General features: G+C 50.8%; 1 protein-coding gene and 1 non-coding gene across 3 annotated transcripts in view; both read right to left on the bottom strand.

Moving 5' to 3' along the window:
* The window catches only part of Myh9 (myosin heavy chain 9), an 83,967-nt gene extending 63,813 nt beyond the window's left edge, over positions 1–20,154 (bottom strand). For both annotated transcript variants that reach the window (XM_013348789.2, XM_005354261.3), the window contains exon 1: positions 19,962–20,154. The gene's annotated coding sequence lies outside the window, so the exon portion shown is untranslated. The remainder of the gene's footprint in view (positions 1–19,961) is intronic.
* On the bottom strand, positions 18,654–18,755 carry LOC113456778. The gene has a single exon (XR_003377519.1). It is a non-coding gene; the product is annotated as a U6 spliceosomal RNA (small nuclear RNA).
* Positions 20,155–21,052: the final 898 nt, after the last annotated feature.

The following is a 21,052-nucleotide window of genomic DNA, read 5'->3' as shown; positions in this document are numbered from 1 at the left end:
ACTGACCACCTGTTTGTTACCAAACCCCAGGCCTCAGCTTTCACACTTGTATGCCATTAAGCTCACAGCAGACAAAGGGCCTGGCACAAACAACAGCTATTTACAGGGAGGGGCCACAAGGGGCCACTCTGCCTCACAGCCAGCTTCACAGTGGCCTCTCTATGGCAGCCACAGACCTCAGGTTGTGCAGAGGTGGAGGCAGAGCTGCTGAGTACCAGGAGGGCTCCTCCCCCTGCCCCCACCTCAGGAATGTTGTTTGCTTACAGGAGAAGCTGGGACCTGTTTGTATTAGCAGTATTCCAACCCAGGCCCAAGCTGATGCTCAGCAGATAAGGAAACCAGAGCAGGGAAAAGACCCAGAGGAATTCAGCTCAGGGGCTGAGAGCCCAAAGCCTGCCCAAGCTACTGCCTTTTTCATAAACTGAGACGTGTGGGCCGATGGCCGTTTTCATGGTGCCTATGCCCAGCAAAGGGCACGAGCACATATCTCAAAATGTACATGGAAAAATAAATACAGACAAGTTCTATTTTGTCAATTAAAAGAAAAACATTTTTTAAAAAAGGCCTGAGAATTAATTTTCTGTGTAGATTTTCATCCTGTGCATTAAAGGTGGGGGTGAATTCACAAAGCGCTGGAGGCGGTCACCAGGACCAGCAGGATCTTATCAGCCATTTAGGAATGTGGATTTTATTCTAGGAACAGTGAGGGAGGGGGAGATGACACCATCACTCTGTATTTTAGAGTTCGCCCTACATACTTCATTGAGGGGGTGGGTGGCCACACACGGGAAATCACAGCTGCAAAGTCCTAGATCTGGCAAAGAGGGTACTTCCAAGCTTAGGGGGGGAAGCCCATCTTCCAGGATAGTCAGAGTAGGGTACTGGGGATCCAGCTCCCAGTGCAGGCCGGGTAGAGGACTAAACTAGGAGACAAAAGCTGTCAGATTTTACCTTCTGACACCCCCCACCCTGTGCAATTCCTAGGAATCCCACAGTTATAGCCTCCCAGATGACAAGCGGGCAACCCCAGGGCTCTATGTAGATGTTCGCAGAGAGGCAGGAACAGCCCGGATGTAGCCTGTGTCACGGGAACTACATGATAATCTTACTGAGTCTCCTCCATTAAGATAGCTGTCTCAGGGCCTCGTCATAAGAGCCATTTCTAAATGGATGAATGAACCAGATCTCTGTCAGGACAGAAAGCAATGAGCCACTCCTAGCAGCACAGCGGTCCACCCAAAGGACAAACTGCCCGACTAGGCCTCAAGTCCAACCCAACACCCAATCATGCTAGACACAGCATCAGCACCAGCACCTAAGGGTCCTTCCTCACATCATACCCCCACCCAGAGCAGCTGCATGCCCCCTCCCCTGTTTCCTGCTGGCTGAGTCTTTCAAGCCCAAGCATGGCCCTCACCCGGCAAGCAGCCCTTTCCTAACACTGTGGTATGGGCTTCCTCGTCCTCTTCTAGGCCAGGCTCAGTCCGGCCCCAGCTCTGCTGCTCTGCTTATTTCACGGGTGCAGAACTGTTTCCTCTGGTCCTCTTTACAGACAGGGTCCCCCAAGTCAATGCTGGGGGAAAGACCAGAACTCCCCAAACACTGGGATCTAGCAGCCCTGAGTGATCACTCCAAAGGCAACTCCCACTAAAGCCTCAAGTCTAAAGTCTCAGGACAAAGGGAGAGAGGAAGGGAGATAAGGAAAGGAGGATAGGAGAGGGGAAAGGGGGTGGGGGAGAAAGGGGCTCCAACAACAGGTTAGGCAGCCTGGCCAGGAGCTAAGGCCAGACGGGCAGCAGGCGGGGCTGGAGCTCAGATAAGTCAGCTTTTAATTGGTTCAATATTTGCACAGTGAGGTCACACAGAAGCCTCACCTGCCTGTAATGAGCCTTCACCTGGTCCAGGAGCTGTAGGGAAGCAAGTTATTCCAGGAAGAGATCCGGCCCTCCCAGCAGAGTGGGGCAGTTGGTCCCTCCTCTCCCTCCTCCGGCTTGGACCCCCCTCACCCTCAGGTTTGCTAGGCTGACAGAAAAACACTTAGGTTGCTTTCTCTGGGAGCTGTTCCCACGTGCACAGCAGCAGTGGCCTCATGCAGACAGCCTCTCCCAGCTAGACTGCCCACGCATGCATGGGGGCAACTTGGAGCCCTTCAGACGGTGGGGTTCCTTCCTTCCCCTTGGTTCTGCTGAGAGAGGCTTTTTCTCTCCTCAAGCATGTGAGCATGGTTTGCTGAAAACCAACACAGAAAAATAACTGTACTCGAAAATTTTAATTACAGGCCACTGTCTCAGTGGGAAAGTGCAGAACGCTGGTCTCCAAGTCCACATCATGACTGCTGAGCAATGCAATCCAGGATCAGAAACAGGGTGCCCTGGGCCTGGTGGCAGCTCAGGTCAGGCCTTCAACACTTTCGCCCTTCAGGAGGCAAGGCAGGTGGACCTGTGAATTTGAAGCTAACCAGGTCTCCACTGCAAGTTCCAAGCCAAGATCCTGTCCATAAATAAATAAATGATTTCTGAAGATCATTCTATCTGCAACAGAGCAGACATTCAGCAAAATTATTTCCTCTTAGTGACAGTTAAATAAAATTTTTCTTTCTTTTTAAATCTTTTTAACTTTATTTTGGAGTGGTGCTGAAAATTCTAACCAAGAGCCATATACACACTAGGCAAATTACCACGGAGCTACATCTCCAGGCCCTAAAAGAACAATTTTTTAAACCTGAATTATAGCTGGGCGCACGCCTTTGACCCCAGCACTCAGGAGGCAGAGGCAGGTGGATCTCTGTGATTTAGAGGCCAGCCTGGTCTACAGAGCAAGTTCCAGGATAGGCTCTAAAGCTACAAAGAAAAACCATCTGGAGGTTAGGGGGGCTGGTTTATAGAGCCTCTTCCCCATACAGCCTCCTTCTTCTATCCTGCAGGCCTTGGGACTCTGGTCACCACTAGGCCCTTGCTGGCCAACACAGGTGGGGGTGTTAAATAATGCCTAACCCGAACTGACCAAATTAGGAAGGGTCTAGCCTTCCTTTCCTAAAGGTCAAAGTCTAGGAATCGAGTTCAATGAAATTTCTGCCTCTCACTCTCTCTCTTGCCTGTGGGAGGGATGGGGTGGGAAGGAGGCAAGGTATCTATGGCACAGGTCAATGCCCAGGATCTTGCTCTACCAATCTCCACCTCATTTTCTGATAGTCTCTCACTGACCCCAGAGCTGGCAATGCCTAGCCCAGCAGGCTAGCAAGCTCTGAGATCTGCCCTGCAGACTCAAAGTCATACCATCTACCACACCTCACGGCCCAGATATCAGTGTGACCACATAACAAGCAAAGGCCAGACTGCACAGACCAACCTCTGGGACCACGGGATCACTGTCACCACATCCCCTCCACCTTCCTGTATGACATACACTAATCTTTGTTTCTAAGACACAAGTGACAGTTCCAACAGTCCCCCTCCCCCCAGAACTGACGCAGCAACTACTGGGGTGAACTGATCACCTATGCCATCCTGAAAGGGACGGGGACAGACTCTGGACCTCTGAGCAATCTGCCACCCTGCGGTGACTAGAGAAGAGCAAAGGTAAGGAGGATGTGGCGGGTTTGGCTGGCATTACTGTCCTGCCCTGTCCCTGTAAGGTTTAACTCAGAACCACTGTAGAGAAAACAGGGTCCCTGCGCCCATGTTTGCTGGCGCCCCAGAAAGGCAGCCCCTCCCCCCACAGTGGCTCCTTCAGTCATCTGTGTGGCTCTGTCATGGCTGAACTCACAATGAGTCAGTCATAGAAGCAACACACTTTAGGGGCTTGAAGTCACATCCTGCCTAACCCAACTCAGCATGATTTATTCCCCTCCAAGAATGTAATTCTTTCCCAGAATTCTGTCAAGACTTCTAGTCAGCGTTTGGCCTTGAAAGGGGCTCGTTTACAGGCTGGTCTCCAGAAGCAGATCAGCTCAGACCCGCAGGAAGAAACCTAAGTTCAGGATTATGAGAAACCCCCAGAGTACTCATCCAATGAACTCCACCACAGGACACACACGCAAACTGCTTCATGAGATGATGGCCGTGTGCTGTGTGTGCGCTGATATCTACTCTACTTCACTTCTAGAGATACTGGTATCATCCAGCTGACACCCACTGACTCAAATACAGGTCAAGCTACTTGCCCATCAATAAGTCCCACCTCCAGTTAGGCCAAGCAGAACTCCAAGTATGGAGGCAAAGGGGGCTCCAGCCTCTGGCAAGTCAGAAGACAACAGCAAACCAAAACCTGCCACTTGCCAGACATGTGTCTCACCATACTCCTGTGGCTTGATCTTGCCAACCTTGACAAAGCCAAGATGGAAATCACGGTCCCTCCCTCTTAAATCAGGAAGCTCAGAGGCACCTGACTTGCCCTGATGGCATTCTTTAAGAATCAGGAAGGCAGCAGATAGGGGTATGGCATATACCTGCAGCCCTGAATCTTGGGGGACGATAAGTCTTAGGTTCAAGGACACACCAAGACCTTTTCTTAAAACACAAACAAGCGTTTAATCCCAGTACTCTGGAGGTAGAGGCAGGTGCATCTCCATGAATCTGAGACCAGAATGGTCTACAGGGCTAGTTCCAGGACAGCCAGGATGCCAGGACTACACAGAGAAACCCTATTTCGAAGGGAGAAAAAAAGAAAAAAAAAAAAAATACAAGCAGGAACTGGAGAAACAGCTCAGGGATTAAGAATGCTTACTTATTCTTGCAGAGGACCAAAGTTCAGTTCCCAGTACTCATATACAGCAATGGCTTCAACTCCAGCTCCGGAGAATCTGACACCCTCTTCTGAGGTGTTCAGATGCATTCCCGAAGATCAAAGTAGGAACCACTGAGTGAAGACCAAACTATTTGCTTTACACATAAGAAAATTAACAATTGCTAGTTACATAGTTACTCTTGTCTAAAGGCAGACCAACCCCAGCTGCCCTTGGATAGGAAGCTTGGTTGGCAGGAATGACCCCAAACCATGTCCTTCACCAGAATCCTGACTGTCCAGAGAACTTTACCTTTGCCTGAGCCACACAATTAGGCTCCAAAGTGACCAAGGTTGGCCAAGGCTGTTTATAAGAAGAATAGGGGGCCTGCCCTAGGGACATTCAGGTCAGAGCATCCTGTTCTGGAGCAAGTCCTGTGCCCACAGCCCCCATACACATGTAACCATAGATACATAAAGGACCTGGATGCAAGCCAAAGAGATGAGGGGAGTGGAATTGCCTGTCACTAAGCCTGGCACCTTGAGTTTGGTAATTCAGGACACACACAGGAGACAACTCCCACAAGCTCACCACCATACACACTTGCACACTCACACACAGACACTAAAGATCTGGACACATACACAGGCATGTGTGTAACAAATATGCACACACAGAGACACATATATATGTATATATGTATATATATATACATATATATACAAACAAATAAATACACACAAAGATATATACCCAAAGACCTGGATACAAACATATATACCAAGGCATGTACAAATACAAACATGTGCATATACAGATGTTTGCACAAATATACACTCACAGACATGTATGTATGTATGTGGAAACATGTACTCACAAAACCCTGAATACACACAGACTTGTTCATAGACATACACAAATCTGGATACAGAGCTATGCGTACATAGACGTATGTATAGATCTATGTTCACAGACGTGCCCATAGGCATGTATACAAAAACGTGTACACAGAGAAGAAAACACGGAAGTGTCCCCAGAAGATGCTGGGATCAAAGCAAAAAGTGATGCTCCTGAGCTGCTCCCCTGGATGCTGTCTGGGTGGGGGTGGGGGGTGTAAATAAACTATTTAATCACACAGAATCTCCCCTACAGAGCCCACCTCAAAAGATCACATGGCCATTAATTTCATCCTGCCTGCTTCCATCCAGAGAAACTGAATTTACACACAGCAGCCCTGGCAGGTAACTTCTGTTGGTACCCTTTTGCAAAAGACACAACTGGTACATGGCTTGCTATTGGTGTCTGCATCCTGCAGTCTCATTCTGGACTCCAGAGTCCTATGTCCAACCTTTGGCTCCCTGCCTCCTGGGAGGCAATAAAGCTGTAGACTCAGAAGCAATCAGCAAGGATCACAGTAGACACCAGATCAGGAAGAAAGTGTACAGGTGACTCTGGTCTCCTTGCCCTAAAGCTGAAGCAACAGAACTGGTTCTCAGGCCTGACCCTGACCTTTCCTGTACCAGACTCCCCTGCCAATCCCTCTGAACTTGATCCCTCTAAGGTTTAAGATTGCTGGGAGGGGAAGAGGGTCATCTCCCTACTGCAGCTCCTCCCAGCAGTCTCAAAGGGGCCACACTGGATATACAGAGTAAGCCTCGAAACAAACTGACCAATCCTGACCGTCCCTGACAGTCAGAGCACAACAAAGCAGACTGTAAAGCCAAGGCAAGCCTCTGAGTCCCACTCCAGTGACCAGACGGCCTAGGCACCCAGACCTCTACTCAGGTCCACAACAGAGGACCACATTCTTCACATTCCTGTCTGAAGGCCAGAAGAAAAAGGGTGGGTGGGACTGGGGAGGGGGGGTTCTGCTATTTGACCTAAAGATAATTAAAGCCCAGGACTGGTTTTCCAAGGGAAGAGGGAGGCCCACCCCACAGCAGCCTCGGGCACTTTCACACAGGGCTTCCAAAGTGCACAATGAGGCAGAGCCTGCCACCTGGAGCATCCCCAGAACGCTTACAGGCAGGACACACAGCTAACAAGTGACTACTGTGGCCAGGGCTGGGGAGGGGAGGAGGAGAGAGCTCCCTTGGGCAGCAGAGCACTGGTAGTGCAGGGGAATGCCACGTGTGCCACAGTCAGGGATAATAAGGCTTTCCTCCTGAGCACTTCCTCCTCTGCACCCTGACAGGACAGGAAACATCGCAGGCAGCAGGCTGTGGGCAGAAGGCAGGCTGAGAACAGCGTGATTGTGGGGGCCAGCAGGAGGAGGTGTGCTGGAGAAGAGAAGCAAAGCTGGGTTCTCTTAAGAAAGCAGGCTAAGAATAGCTAGCTCCTCCTTCCTAACTCCCACATACCTGCCGACCACATCAGCCCTGGCCTGCCCATGCTCACCTGAGGTGGGATCTTATACCTGGTACCAACAAGTCAGTAAGCAACTGGCACCCAAAGTCACTGGGGCAGAAAACCCATGTCACCACTGCCTTTATAATGGTGGCATGAGAATGTGGGAGAGGCCATGAGAACAGAGGATCTTAGCTCTCTCATAGTCTAGCTATCGTTTGATTCTTAGGTTCCTGGGAGTCTCAACATGCCCAGCTATAAAATAAGAACACTACTCCTGACAGCCTTCCGTGTAGAAGACTTCAGCTATAATAACCTTGATGTGACAGTTTCATGCAGCCATAATAAAAAAGACTGTCATACAGAATAGACTTTTGTATATGTTGTGATGTATGTGTCTCTGTGTGTACAGAGGCCAAAGGTCAACACTGGTATCTTGTCTTCATCCACTACTCTCTATCTTACTTTATTTAATGTGTATGTGTGTTTGCCTGCATGTATGTCTGTGTGCCACCTATCAGTACCCACAGAATCCATAAGAGGCTTCTGGACCCTCTGGAAGTGGAGTTACAGACAGTTGTTAGCTGCCATGTACCATTGCCCACCCAAGGCTGAAATTAAACTTGTGTGCCTGACCCAGTCAGGGATAAACATGTTCCCCTGTTTCCCCAGTCCACCATGGGCCTTCAAAGGACTCACAAGGGTCCCGAGGCACACCAGACCAACACAAGACTCAGAAGCCAGCACTTCCCTGAGAAGTAGGAGAGGCACCCCAATCAGGCTAAGTCCTCAGCAAAGTAGCTTTATTATAATAGCAGCCACTCACTTCTGGCCAACCCCAGGGATGTAAAAGTTTATAGTTCTGAACCACTTTCCCGCTGACCTTGAGAGACGCCAGACACACTCCTCACACCAGATGGAAAGGTGGAACAGCCCGACCACTAAGGGCTCTGAAGTGAAAAGGGACGCTGAGAGCAGGGTTGGGATGGGGGCTAGCTAGTGTACCTGCTGCTTCAAGTCAATCCTTCAGCTGCCTCAAGAACATCAAGACAAGAGTCAGGTTAGAGGGGTGCAAGGGGGTAGTTGCTTGGTTTTGTTGGAGACAAAGTTTCAATATGTAGCCGGCCCAGTCTAATCTTCACTGCGCTCCTCTCGGTCTGTGAGTGTCAAAGCAGACTAAGAAGTAGTAGGGGGTGAGTAGAGCTAACTTCAGCTCTGGGGAAGCAGAGGCAGTGGCGGAAGCAAGTGGCTCTCTTATGAGTTCAAGATCACCCTGGTCTACATAAGGATTTCCAGGCCAGCCAGGGCTATATAGTGAAACCCTGTCCAAAAAAAAAAAAAACATCTGGGCTGCACTGGGCTCCTCTGATCACTGAAGACATACCTCAAGTTGTTGTCCATGATGGAAACAGCACCTTGACAAAGAGGACTAAGTCAAGCCATGGTTACTGGAATAGCCCCAAATCCAGTATGACTGGTGTCCCCCAAGACACTAGGACACAGATATGCTGAAGACGAGCATGTGAGGAGAACACAACAGGACAGCCACACCTAAGCCAGGATGCCAATGGTCCCACTGTGACCTTGACTTCCAGCAGTAGCACTTCACTGCAGCTGTACCAGCAGCCTCCTGTGTATAGTGCAGTCTGACAACAGTGAACCGGCTCCTGGGACTGCTGTCTGCCTCTACAGACTGCACACTGCAGGGGCGTCACAGGACTTACTCAATGGCACAGTCCCAGGACCCAGAACAACCTCTAACGCACACCCAGCCTTCAGTTCAGAGCTAATAAACAAATGATCTGGATAAAAAAAATGGGATCCAACTCAGCTGCATCACCCAGCTCTATTACCAAGTCCTCCTCCCACTGTTCAAATCCTTACATTCCCTTCCCCCACCCCCAATATGACAGCTAGTAAATAATGCAAAATTGTATCAACTCAAATGATGATCCTTGGCCTGCAATTACCGAACAGCAGTGTAAACAGGAAGTGAATAAAGATGGGGGGGAGGTGGAGAAATGGGTCAACCATCAAGAGCACCTCCTGCTCTTGCAGAGGACCCAGATTCGGTTTCCAGCACCTACATGGTAGTCTATAACCATCCTTAACTTCACATTCAGAGAACCAGTGCCCTCTTTTGGGCTTCCTGGGCAGCAGACATGCGTACAGTACACATACTTACATGAAGGCAATACATATAAACTAATTTTTTTCAAGGGCCCACAAAAGGCCTTCCCCTAACTAGGAATATTATTAATAATCCATCAGCTGCTGGACTCCTCCAATTACTTTTTATTTGTACCAACTTCAATCCATGTGTGAAAAGAAAGCTAGGTCAAAACTTGGATTGTGCTGCTTTGAGTAAACTGGGATGGGGGGAGTGGGGAGATGGGGGGATTGTGAACAGGTGACAAACCTCAAACCCAAGAGACCTGGGCTGATGCAAACACAAACTGCAGGGTGGGGGTGAGCAAAGACTGCAATGCCTGAGTCCTGCCAGCATTTCTGGGGCCACCGCAACTTCCTTCATTCCCCTAGCAGGGCAGGCGGCAACAAGCTTCTGGCTCCTTCACAAGCAACAAATTACCTCTCCTGCTCTCTAAGAAGACCACACAGTTCAGAAAGTCTTGAATTGGAGTGGGATCTGAGCGGAGGGGGCAGAGAGAGCTAAGTAAAATGCCCTCCCTTTTGAAGGCTGGCAACTACCATCCCAAAGCCTGGCTGCCCTGCAAATACTTCCCCATCACAGATAAAACATCATTCAAAAACTACCACTAGGATTCTGAAACTTCCTTTTTACAACAAAGCCAAAATGTTGCAACTTATTGCTACAATTCTTACACCATCTCCGCAAGGTAGGAGCCTCAGCAGAGTCCTGGGCCCCTGGCAAAGTACAAGTCTTCAGACCCTCCCCACACTCCTGGGTGGGGCACCATCTCCTCTTCCTCCCTACCCTCAGTCTCCTTCCTACTCAGTATGGTCCTCAACAGTGACTACCCAGTGAACAAGGCCCCAAGGAGACATTTGGTTCTTCACCTCTTTCACATGGTTTTTCTGACTCAGATCTTATAAACTGTGCGCTACACACAGGAGACAAGAGATGTATGTGTAGGGCTAAGAGACAGAAGGTGGAAGACTTTCCTCCACAGAGCCTGGAAAGGTCTCCCAGCTCTTGGCGCCAGCTCCTGAGCCTCCTGACAGCTCATGAATGACAAAGTGGTTTGACTAGCTTTCTATGAACCGGACTGGGCACCCAGCAGCCCCATCTCCTCTGCAAATCCCCATTTCTCAGTCACAATACCAGAAGGCATTGACCATGTTCCTAAGACCAGAGAGCAGCCCAGTGATCTCAGACACCAATATCCTGATGTGCAACTATCTCCTCGTTGAGTGAAAACAGTTTAAGAGTCAAGAGAAACCATGGTGCTTTCTGACAATGTGAATAAGAGTTCTACCCCTCAGTGAACAATAACATGATGACATTAAAACACCCTGTATGGATAATGTTGCAAATCGGAAACCTGAGGTTACAGCACTAAGTGAGAAATCAGAGTACACAGTATCACTCTGCTTGGGATTTGGTGAAGTGCATACAGGTGTGCATGTGCATGCACGTGCAGGAAGCCCAGAAACCCCAATGGTGGGGTGCTTGTCAGCTCCGTTGTCATACTTGTGCTGTAAACAACAGGCCTAGTTTTCTCTTTTTAACTTTAATAGGACACTGTTTCCAATAGCAATGGTCGTTTCTCAATAGTACAAGAAAAAATCTCACCTCGAGTCCTTTGACTGGGTAAATCTGATGTCTGGTCATGCAACCAGAGGACATGGGCAGCCTGCCCAGCACCCAGCCAGAGGCTAATGACCTGGGAGTGGAATGCAGCACTCTACTTCACAGGAAATGGTGCAAGAAGGCAAGCCACCCAAGACAGGTGACTATCTTGGGCTCTAAAAAGGCGAGGGCCTACCAAGGAAAGGGAGCCTTTCACCAGGACCATGAGTCATGGGGCCTTCACCCACCTGAATCACTCCTGCACAAAGTGCTAGCAGGGCTGAAGTGCCTAAGAGCACAGTCCCAACCTTGCTCCCTGGGCACGTCATGCTCTGTCCTCTGATTCTGCCATCAGCTCAAGTGCCACCTCCTCTAAGCAACCATCTCAGACCCCCCACCCACCCAGGGCTGCTCCCTGTATGAGCTGGAGACCCTCAGCTCCTACAAACCACATTTCCTGTATCTCCATCCTCCCTGCGCCTGGCCCTGGGGTCCCTCCAGCTTTGCACATGGGAAATCCACATTATCCAGTCTGGTTACTGAATAGCAGTTGGACAGGTGGCCAGACAAAGGAAGGAATGCAACAGTGTTCCATGCACAGGCATCAGCAAGAGCCCACCTGCTAAGACAGCAATGGGCTTCTGGCCATGGTCCCCAGGGCAACACTGGGTCCAACAGCCAACAGTTATCCTGGGCTTGACTCCATGTTAGCGGCCATAGTCCTCTTACCTGCCTGCCTCCCTCCCCGAACTCCATACTCATGAAGAAAGTAGCTGCGATAAATACCATAGCACAGGAGAGCTCAGTGAGTGGCCAGATATAGTGGGGATGACTGTGCTCTTTAATGAGTGCACAGCCAGAGAAAGAGAAAGTCGCAGGAACCAGTCCACCCTCTTTCCAAGCCAGGCCATGTATGCCCCCAGTGAAAGGTGTTGTAAGGCCACAGGAGCTGAAGCAGCCCCCCTAGTTTGAATCTCTGTAAAGCAATTCCTCAGCTTCTACTTCCTGGGGGCAAGAGAATTTATCAGCACAGTTTGTTACATACAGTGCTCAAGACAATCTGACCTCTGTCACTAGCATAGCTGTGACTCAACTCAGATACCCAGACTCTTGAACTGCTGCTCTGTCCCAGTCTCTCCTGTGCTGGCTAGTTTATGTTAGCCTGACACAAACTACAGCTGTTCTGAGAGAAACCTAAACTGAGAAAAATGCCCCCCAACCCAGACTGGCCTGTAGGCAAGCCTGTGGGGCATTTCCTTAATTAAAGATATAGATAGTAGATAGTAGATAGATAGATAGATAGATAGATAGATAGATAGATAGATAGATAGATAATAGACAGACAGACAGACAGCTCGGAATAGTGCAACCCCCAGGCAGGTGGGCTTGGGCTGTATGAGAAAGCGAGCTGACAGAGCCATGAGGAGACAGGCAGTAAGCAGCACTCCTCCGTGGCCTCTGCTTCAGTTCCTGCCTCCAGGTTCCTGCCCTGACTTCCCTTGATGATGGACTACAGATACAAGCCTAATTTTTTAAAAAAAGCAAAAAAGCCTTTCATCCCCAAGTTGCTCTTGGTCACGTTTCAACACAGCAGTAGAAACCCGTAAGACAGGCACCCTGGAGACCTTAGTTCTGTTCAAGCAGTGAGGCCTGAAGCGAACCCGGCCAGGCCCTATGCTAAGGCAGGAACCAGAAAGGAAAGGGGGCAACCTTTAGTTTCCCAGGCCTCGCAGTCCAGTGAGGTCTAAGATTCCTAACCCTCACCCCCACTCTGGTTAGGTTAAGTCACCAAGTGTTCCGCTGCCCCGCTCTTCATGTTTATCACACAGGAAGCTGCCTTCTCCAGCCCAGTGACTTCACATAAAACACAGGAAACACAGACACTCGACAGAAAGGGGCCTCTGCAGCTCTCTAAAGCCTTTCTTCTTAATGCTTACCCCGCTCATATCAGAGTAACAAGGATAAGAGGGAGGATACACAGGGGCTGGCCTCAGAAGCCAACATCAAGCCCAGAGGCCTGCCAGCTGGCTCCTTCCCACATCAGTTAGCTACCACCACCCCGGTTACCAAGGAGTAGTTCTGTGGAGTAAATGTAATCTCTTTAACCTGAACATGTATTTCCTGCGATGTAGACGGATAACGTAAGGGTAAGGAGGGAGGAAGACGGGGCCAAGGTGAAGAATACCCCATTTCAAAGCTGGCATGTCCATGTCTCAGGCAGGAATTGAGGCAAGCAGCGGGAGATGCGGTTCTGAGTCCAGTCCAGTTCTGTCCAAGCCAAAAACCTTGGCTTCTTCCTTCAACAAAAAAATAGCTGATCCTGAGACTGAGTCCAAGTTACTAGAAATTCAGACTGGCTGGAGACAATGCCCCCCCCCCTCTCCTTTCTCTCTCTCTCTCTCTCTCTCTCTCTCTCTCTCTTTGAACTTTTTCAGCCCAAGAGCCCCACCCGACTGGAGGAAATTCAGACAAATCCAACACCTCCCCCATTCTCTAACTTGCTGTCTCTCAATGGAAAAGATGTTTTAAGGGAGGGAAGGTTTTGAGGGAAGGCTAAGTAAGGGAGCCGGGTATGCTGCCTGGCTCCCAGCCCACGAAAGCCAAGAAAGAGGGTACCGTTCAAAACCACTTTCTCCTGGCTGAGTGAAGCCAGGAGCAACTCTTGGCATGAACTCTGGGCAAAGTACTCAACATGGGAAGAAAAAAAGCATCTCTTTAAAAACTAGACCCAAAACCCCTCCGACTCAGACATTCTTCTACAAGGCTAAGTAAATTCAACAAATGGGGACTTTTTGTTTCGAGACAGGGTCTAGTTGTGCTGGATGGAAGGTCTGGAACTCAGAGATCTGCCTGCCTCTGCCTCCTCAGTGCTGAGATTGCAGGCATGAGCCACCATGCCCAGCACTGATGCCAATGGTTTTTCTTTTCATCAGGATCATTTACATTTAGAATCAATATTCAGAGTTTGGGGGACAGATTTGAGGGAGAGGATCAGTGGCAAAATAGTATCTAAGCCTTCAGACTGAATGATTCCCAGCACTGCAGGGGAAAGGAAATAAAGAATAAAAAGAAAATCTAAGGGTCAAGTTTTGGAATTGTAAATGTCCTCTTGGTCAATGACAGCCCTCGCAAAAGAAAGAAATTTGCCTATGGCTACCTTAACACATAAACATTAGGGAGACAGGCATCTGGCCCAGTGGGACCATAGAGGCCTCCCTGGGAGACCCCCTTTTCCTTTGCAAAGCACCTAGAAATCCTGAGAGGTGAACAAAAAAGTCACTTGGGACGTGGACAGCCCAACCTGTCCTACACGGGGCATGCACAGGGCCTCACCCTTCACCAGCGACTTCCTTCCAGAGAGCACTGCCAGCTCCTCAGCCAAAGGAGGGTCCTAGGCATTCACACCACAATGAAGACAGCTAGAGACCTTGGCCAAGGCCTCCTTCTTCAGCCACCTGCCCAGTGCTGAATCACCTCAGGCTTGGGAAGCTGGTCAGAGTGGAATCTGACTAATTCCAGCACAACCCTGCCTCGGGTCCTTTTTAAAGAGACTCACATCAGAACCAAGGAGCAGCTAGCTCCCTGTGCCGCAAGAGGAAACACCACACAGGCATCAGCCTTCAACCACCTGCCCGTGTGGTGGCAGGCCTACTTTAGAGCCTGGCTCACGCTATGTGCTCCAGTGTGACTCATGCCACTCTCGCTTTCCACCCTGTCTGCTCAGAGCCCTGGGAGGCTCTTTCTCAGGCTTCACTGGAAAGAGCAGAGATTGCAGTGCCTCCAGTACCCACACCATCCGAGGCTGCAGACAAAGGTCAGGGTCCCCCCAAGTCACCATGTCTCTTTGATTACACTGTTTCAAGAATCTGAGCTTTCCCACTGCTAATGCATCAAAAACCACAAATGAGATGTCTGAGCAGCAACTGGAACAAAGCGGAAAGAGTGCTTCCCAACGCTAGGACCCCAAGTTACAAAAGAAGGGGGGGACACACACCTTTAAGTCCAGAACTCAGGAGGCAGAGGCAGGCGGATCTCTATGAATTCAAGGCCAGCCTGATCTACGGAGTGAGATCCTGGCCAGCCAAAGCTACCCAGTGATAACTTTTGTGTTGTCTCAACAACAACAAATCCATGCAAGCTTCTTTTTCTCATAGCCAAAATAGGAATCACCCCCACACTCCCCAGGCTGGGGTGGGTGATGGGACGACAACCAGAACAGTACATCTGTCGTTCTAGTGAGATTGAGGCAGGCTGAGGAACACAGGACTCAAAGTGTTCTGAGCCAGAAGAGCAAGTCAGTCCATTTTTAAGCCCTTCCCACCCCACCAGGTGTGATGGCACAGGCCTGCAATCACAGCATTCAAGTGGTCAGGGGTGGAAAGGCAGAGGCTAACCTGAGCCTATACAGTGAGATCTTGTCTCAAAAAAATAGCAGAGAAGGGTGTCCACAAATGAGAACACAGGGCACTGCATCTAGCTGTGCTTTTTCGTCCCCTCGAGAGCCTGCCTGTGAGCACAGAGATTAGCCTGACTTTGAAGGGCTGCAAGGATTTCCGCTGTCCAGCTGTGCCATGATTAACACGACCTTTCTAATGGACAGTGAGCTTGTTTCCTGCCTTCTTCTCTGACAATGCCACAATAACTACCCTCAGACATTTCCTTTGCACAGCCAACTTTATCTGTGGGGTAAATGCCTAGAACACAGAAGGGAATACTGGCAAAACTACCTTCAAAAGAGAGGTGCGCCAACGCTGGAGCAGTGGCTCAGTGGTGAAGAGTACAGTTTTGGCAGAGGACTGGAGTTTGGTTCTCAGTACCCACATCATGTGGCTCACGACCCACTGCTTGCTAACTCCAGCTAAAGGGGGAAATCCCACACTTCTGGCCTCTTCTGGCACCTGTACTCATAACACACACACACACACACACACTCGCACACTCACACGTGTGCGTGCACACTCAAACACAAAACATTAAAAAAAAAAAGTTGTGCAAAGAACACCCCCATCCATGAGTCCTCAAGTAGGGAAGCAGGTGTTTGGAAGGAAGTCTCTCACCTGGAGAGTCTCCCAGGCACCCTGTATAGTAGACACACAAACTGATACAATCTTACAGGGAATGTGATCCTCTCTAACAAGATCAAACCAACCTTCTCGCAGCACCACCTGCTGGAATCCAGCCAGGGCTCCAGACACAAGTCTGCCATCCTTCTTTCCACACTACCCTAGCCTACCGCCTAGAACATGGAAGACCATGTTTGAGAAGAAAAAGGAAAAAAAGCCACAGACATTATGAGCAGCTTCTGCCTAGGCCCACACCTCAAATCGAGTCATTTAGCACACATTCCTAAGTAAGTGCACCCAAAAGCGTCTGCAGCCTTAAAGCCACTGTGTTCACCATTTTGCCTCCTCTCCCCCAGCCAGGCAACCCTGAGTATCCCTAGAGGTAGGAAAAAAACCTAAGTTTTAGGAACCAAGGAAATTGGTCTAGCCTCTACCCTCAGAACCACCCAGTGAGAGGCAGGACTAGTAAAATCTACGACGAAAATAACAGAGAGAGGTGTGCACAGCTACTAGATAGCAGACCTTTTCCAGGGACTACTCCTAGTTCTTGCATCCAGTTCTGCAGAGTAGGGCCCAGGACACCCACGCTCCAGCTGAGAAAACTGAAGATGTCACAAAGCTAGTGGGCAGCGCTAGGATTTGAACTCTGCCTATCACCACAGCCCATGTTCTTTCCCTGACCCACTCACTCTTCCCAACTTAAAAATGGGATTCTGAGGCCAACTCTGTGGACTGCAGGCCCTTGCCACAAGTCTGGGGTAGATCCCAAGGACACACGTGGTAGAAGAACCAACTCCCCTTAGTATCTCTCTCACTCACTCAACTCACACACAAACTTTTCTTTATTAAAAATTTATTTTTTTAACAGAAGTCTATGAGCTAGTTGCCTAGGAAACCAGTGCCCTGTTCTGCTATCACCAGAAGCCCTGAGGCCAGGGGCTCAGAGCACCAAGGGTTAAAGCTAAGAGGCAGTGATTCTCTGGGGCAGCACAAAAGGAAAATCTACTTCCTGCCCCTGAGGGCGGAGATGCTGTTTTATGCTCAGTAAATTAGGACATTTGTTTAATTAAGGGAACACACAGATTTTGTTATTCTAAATATTTTTGGAACATGATGCTTGGAGGAAGCTGTCAAGGCAAGGATTTTTCTGCCCCTTGCTTTAGCTCCCCCCCTCCCCCAGAGAAGGAAAACAACGGCTAACCCTTCCTCTCCTTTGAAAATACAGATGTCAAGCTGGTAGGGGCTGTCTTAAGTACTTTATTGAAGGATTAGTAAGAAGAGGAAGTGAGCAAAACTCCAGCCCCACTCTACCAATACCCTACCAGCTCTGACAATGGTGCATTTTTTTGGTGTGCTTCTTAAGAGCTAAGAGATCCTTGTTTTGTTGGGTTTTTTTTTTCTAGAGCAAGACCAGGCAAAAGGCAGGCTGTGATTAACATGCACCCTTCATTCCACAAGAGAGACGCTGCCCTATCTCCAAACCCTTTGGTTAAAAATTTCAAAACTTAAAATAAAATAAAAACCAGATAAACCAGAACCCTGGTCCTTTCTTTCCTCTCCCTTCTCATGCCCTTCAGAGCAGCAGCCCCACTGGTCCCTGCCTCTCAGCTTCCCTTTCCCCGAGGGGCAGCATAATGGCTCCCGACAGAACTTGCTAATGCTGGTTCCAAGGGAACCCGGGTCTGCCCACCTGCCCTGCCAGGACCTGCTGAGTACAGAAGCAAAGCGCTGGAGTGTCACCCACACCGCACACTGGCTCTGGAATTACACTGAGCAATCTCGGTGCTTCTAATTACTCCCCAATTACCCATTAAATGACTCCCCACTTTCCTTCACCACGTGTTTGCCTCAGTTTGCCAAGCCTGAAATGTCTTCCTTCCTCGTGGTGGCTTCCCTGTGCGCCCTGGACAGCAGTGCCCCCTTAACCTAGGAAATCCTTGAGTCCTTTGTCTGTGGCTTGTTTGGGACACAGCACAAGCTGTCTTTGTATCGCACTGTGCCACAGTTGCTCCTTGAAGCCCTCAAATTTCCCCAGGACACAAGTCTCTTCAGGAGGCCAACAAGCTCTCAAGGGGAGTCCGATGCCTCACAGTACCTTTCTGGCGTTCCTGTCATCCCCGCTGCACCCTACAGTCACCTACCGATTTGTCTCAGCTCTCCCCGAAGTGCCTGGGGGCAGGGGCCAAGTCTTACTCAACTCACACCCACCGCACCCCACCCCCACACACACCACCTGGCAAAGTCCCTGACAGGAGAAGCCAGTTAAATATTTGCTCAATTACACATCTACAGACCCTTCCCCCACCCACAGCAACCTTGTATATAAACTGACTGGTATTGAGAGATTGTCTAAACAGGCCTTTAAGCAGCTTGCCTCCTAAACTAAAGGAAGGTAGGCAGGTGGGGTTATCAGCCTGGCCTCTAGACACTGGAGTCAGAAATGGCTACAATGTTACTGTGAACAAGAAGGGGCTAGGATTCTTCCCCTTTAACAGTTAAGTTTTAAAATTTTTTAATTTTTTTTTTCTATTTCAAAAAGCTTTATTTTTAACTTGGTCCAAGACTTGGGAGGGCCTTGGAGGCTTAAGAAGTTCAGGCTTAAGTTCAGATGGAGGTGCTGAGGCTGGCTGACACACAGCAGATGAGGGAGCCAATTAGGAGAAGAAACCTAGTCAGGCTTGAGAGTGAGCCGCTTGCCCAGGGATGGCTTGTCCAGAGATGGTCGGGACACGCCAGTCTACGTCGGCTAAAAAATAAGGAACGCTTAACAAATTTGCGTGTCATCCTTGCGCAGGGGCCATGAATCTGTGTATCATTCCAATTTTGGTATGGGTGCTGCAGAAGGGAGCAGGCAACAGTTACTTTGAAATCTGGCTAAATTCAAAAAAACACTCAGATAGAGAAGTCACTGCCCAGATCTCCACTGCCCAGCCAAAGTAGCCTCCGGGTCTCCAAGACCTGGAACTTCCCAGAAACCTTTTCCCTAACACCGCTGGGTGGGGCTTGAGGCACCCGCCCGGGCCCACCCTGCCCTCAATTTCACTACTGCCCGCAAGCAAGTCCAGGAGGGTTCAGACTCCTTTGCCTAGAAGAGATGAGGACCAGGAGGAGCGGGGTGCATTTTTTTGGCCTGGGCGTGGCTCTAGAACAGGATAGGGTAAGGACCCTTGCACAGGGAAGTGGGGGGGGGGGGATGTCTTCAAAACTCCGCCTCTAACCCTAACATAAAAGATGCAGTGACCGGGCCTGGTCCTAAAGTCAGGGCCAGCTTCCAGATACTAGTCCGGGCGTGGCGTCCCAGGGTGCGGTGAAATCAGGTGCACGCCTGGGCGGCTCGACGGTTGCGGGCAGACCCAGGCCTTTTGCCCTCGGGCAATAGAAACCCAAGGTTAGATGAGGACGGACAGGGTCCTTTCGGCACTCTGGGACCCGCGGCAGCCGGATCCCCCTTTCCCACGCACCCAGCGCACCTCTCCCCGCCCCCTCCCAGCCTGAAGGCTGCCGGGCGAATGAGGAAGTCCGCTGCGGAGGGCGGAAACCGAGCAGGGCGCAATGTCTGCGGCGGGACCGACCGATCCTGACTCAGGACGTCCTGACAGCTGCCAAGTGGTCGCCGCCTGCCCGTTACCTCCCTTTGCAAAACTTACAGAAGAGCCACTGCCCCGAGCCCGCATCCTCATCCCCGTGGGATCAGCTGGCGCCCCGGGACTGCGGCGTCCCCGAAGGGGTTAAAAAGTTTGCCCGAGCAGGCAGTCGGGGAGGCGGGAGCGCACAGGCGACAGAAGAAGGCCGAGTTCCTAGTGCCCCGACCGGGAAGCCTCCCGACGGGGCGGGGACTGTGTCCCCCGGCTCCCTAACCCCAAGGCCTCGCTGCCGAGGGCCCCTCGGGTGAAGATGCGGAGCCCGGACCCAGAGGTTCGCGCCCGACCGCTCCAGAGCCGGCCACGCGGAGGCCAAGAACCACAGGGCCGCCGGCTCCAAGCGCCCAGTGTATAGTAGCCGCGCGCGCGCGCGCTCAGCAGCCCCGGGGCGGGACACACCGGCATGGCTCGCTCACCTGAGCCTGGGTCTGCCCGGGGAACAGGCGCTGGTTCTACCGAGAGGACTTTCTCGAGCGCTCGGGCTGTGCGGCGGGGTGGGGCGAAGAGGAGACTCGAGCTGCAGCAAGTCAGGTTCTTGAGCCTTCCGTGCCCTGCCCAGGAACCGCGGTGATCTGCGCGCCTCACCGCACCCAGCTCTGCTGAACGCCGCCCGCCCCGCCCTTCCAGAGGAGGGCGGGTCTGAAGCCTGCCGCCGGCTCGGGGGCGGAGCTCCCGGGAGAGCCCGCCCCCCCTCCACGCCGCCCAATCCAGCAGGAGTCTGGCCTAAATGGACAGATTTTCGGCCTATAAGCAGACAAGGGACGGATGCCTGCGGGCTGGGATTCATCCTCCCCATCCGTCCCCACCTCCGCCCACCCCACCTTCCCCGCGCTTCCTAGGCGGGAGCCCCGCCTCGTGGGGCGGACCCAACGGACAGCCAGGTTACAGGACGAGGATTGACGTGAGCTACACCCAATCAGGAGTGGGCGGCTCCGGCGCGCTGGGCTCCGGGTCCCGGCTCTGGTGCGCAGCCTGGGCCGCGCCGAGGCCGGCGGGAGCGTGCTGGGAAGGTCTGAGGCTCTGACACTCCGCCCCGCTAGCCGTGTTTTCTCTTCGTCCTGTCCTACCAGGAGAACAGATATTAAGTACCATATATGGGAAAAGTGGTATTTTACATAATTATGATGGCTGTGGGGGCGGGCATGGCTTCAACCCTGCATTCCGTGTGGGCGTCCTGAGTTCGATTTTGGAGCCTCTGAACCTTTGCTTTGGCGGTTCCCTCTGCTTGGAATGCGATCTAAACCGTGCTTTACCACTGAGTAATTAAGTCGGACACATCCTCTCAGATATTTGTCGCTAAATTATTTTTAAGCGCTTATTACATTTTTTTATTTTAGTTACTAACTACGAGAGGATACATTTTTCGCGCTTCTCATTTCATCCACCAGGAATCTGTCCACACAATTGTTTTCTGCCCTGATTTGTAGGTACCACTCTCACCATATCCGTTTTCGAGTTGTGTCCATTGATCTGTGTGGTCGATCCTGTAGTCAATGGGAATAGCTTT

Source organism: Microtus ochrogaster, chromosome 15 (genome assembly GCF_000317375.1).
Source record: "Microtus ochrogaster isolate Prairie Vole_2 chromosome 15, MicOch1.0, whole genome shotgun sequence".
In the NCBI taxonomy this organism is placed as follows: Eukaryota; Metazoa; Chordata; class Mammalia; order Rodentia; family Cricetidae; genus Microtus; species Microtus ochrogaster.
Note: the sequence above shows the minus strand (reverse complement) of the source record. Positions and strands in the feature narration are given on the sequence as shown.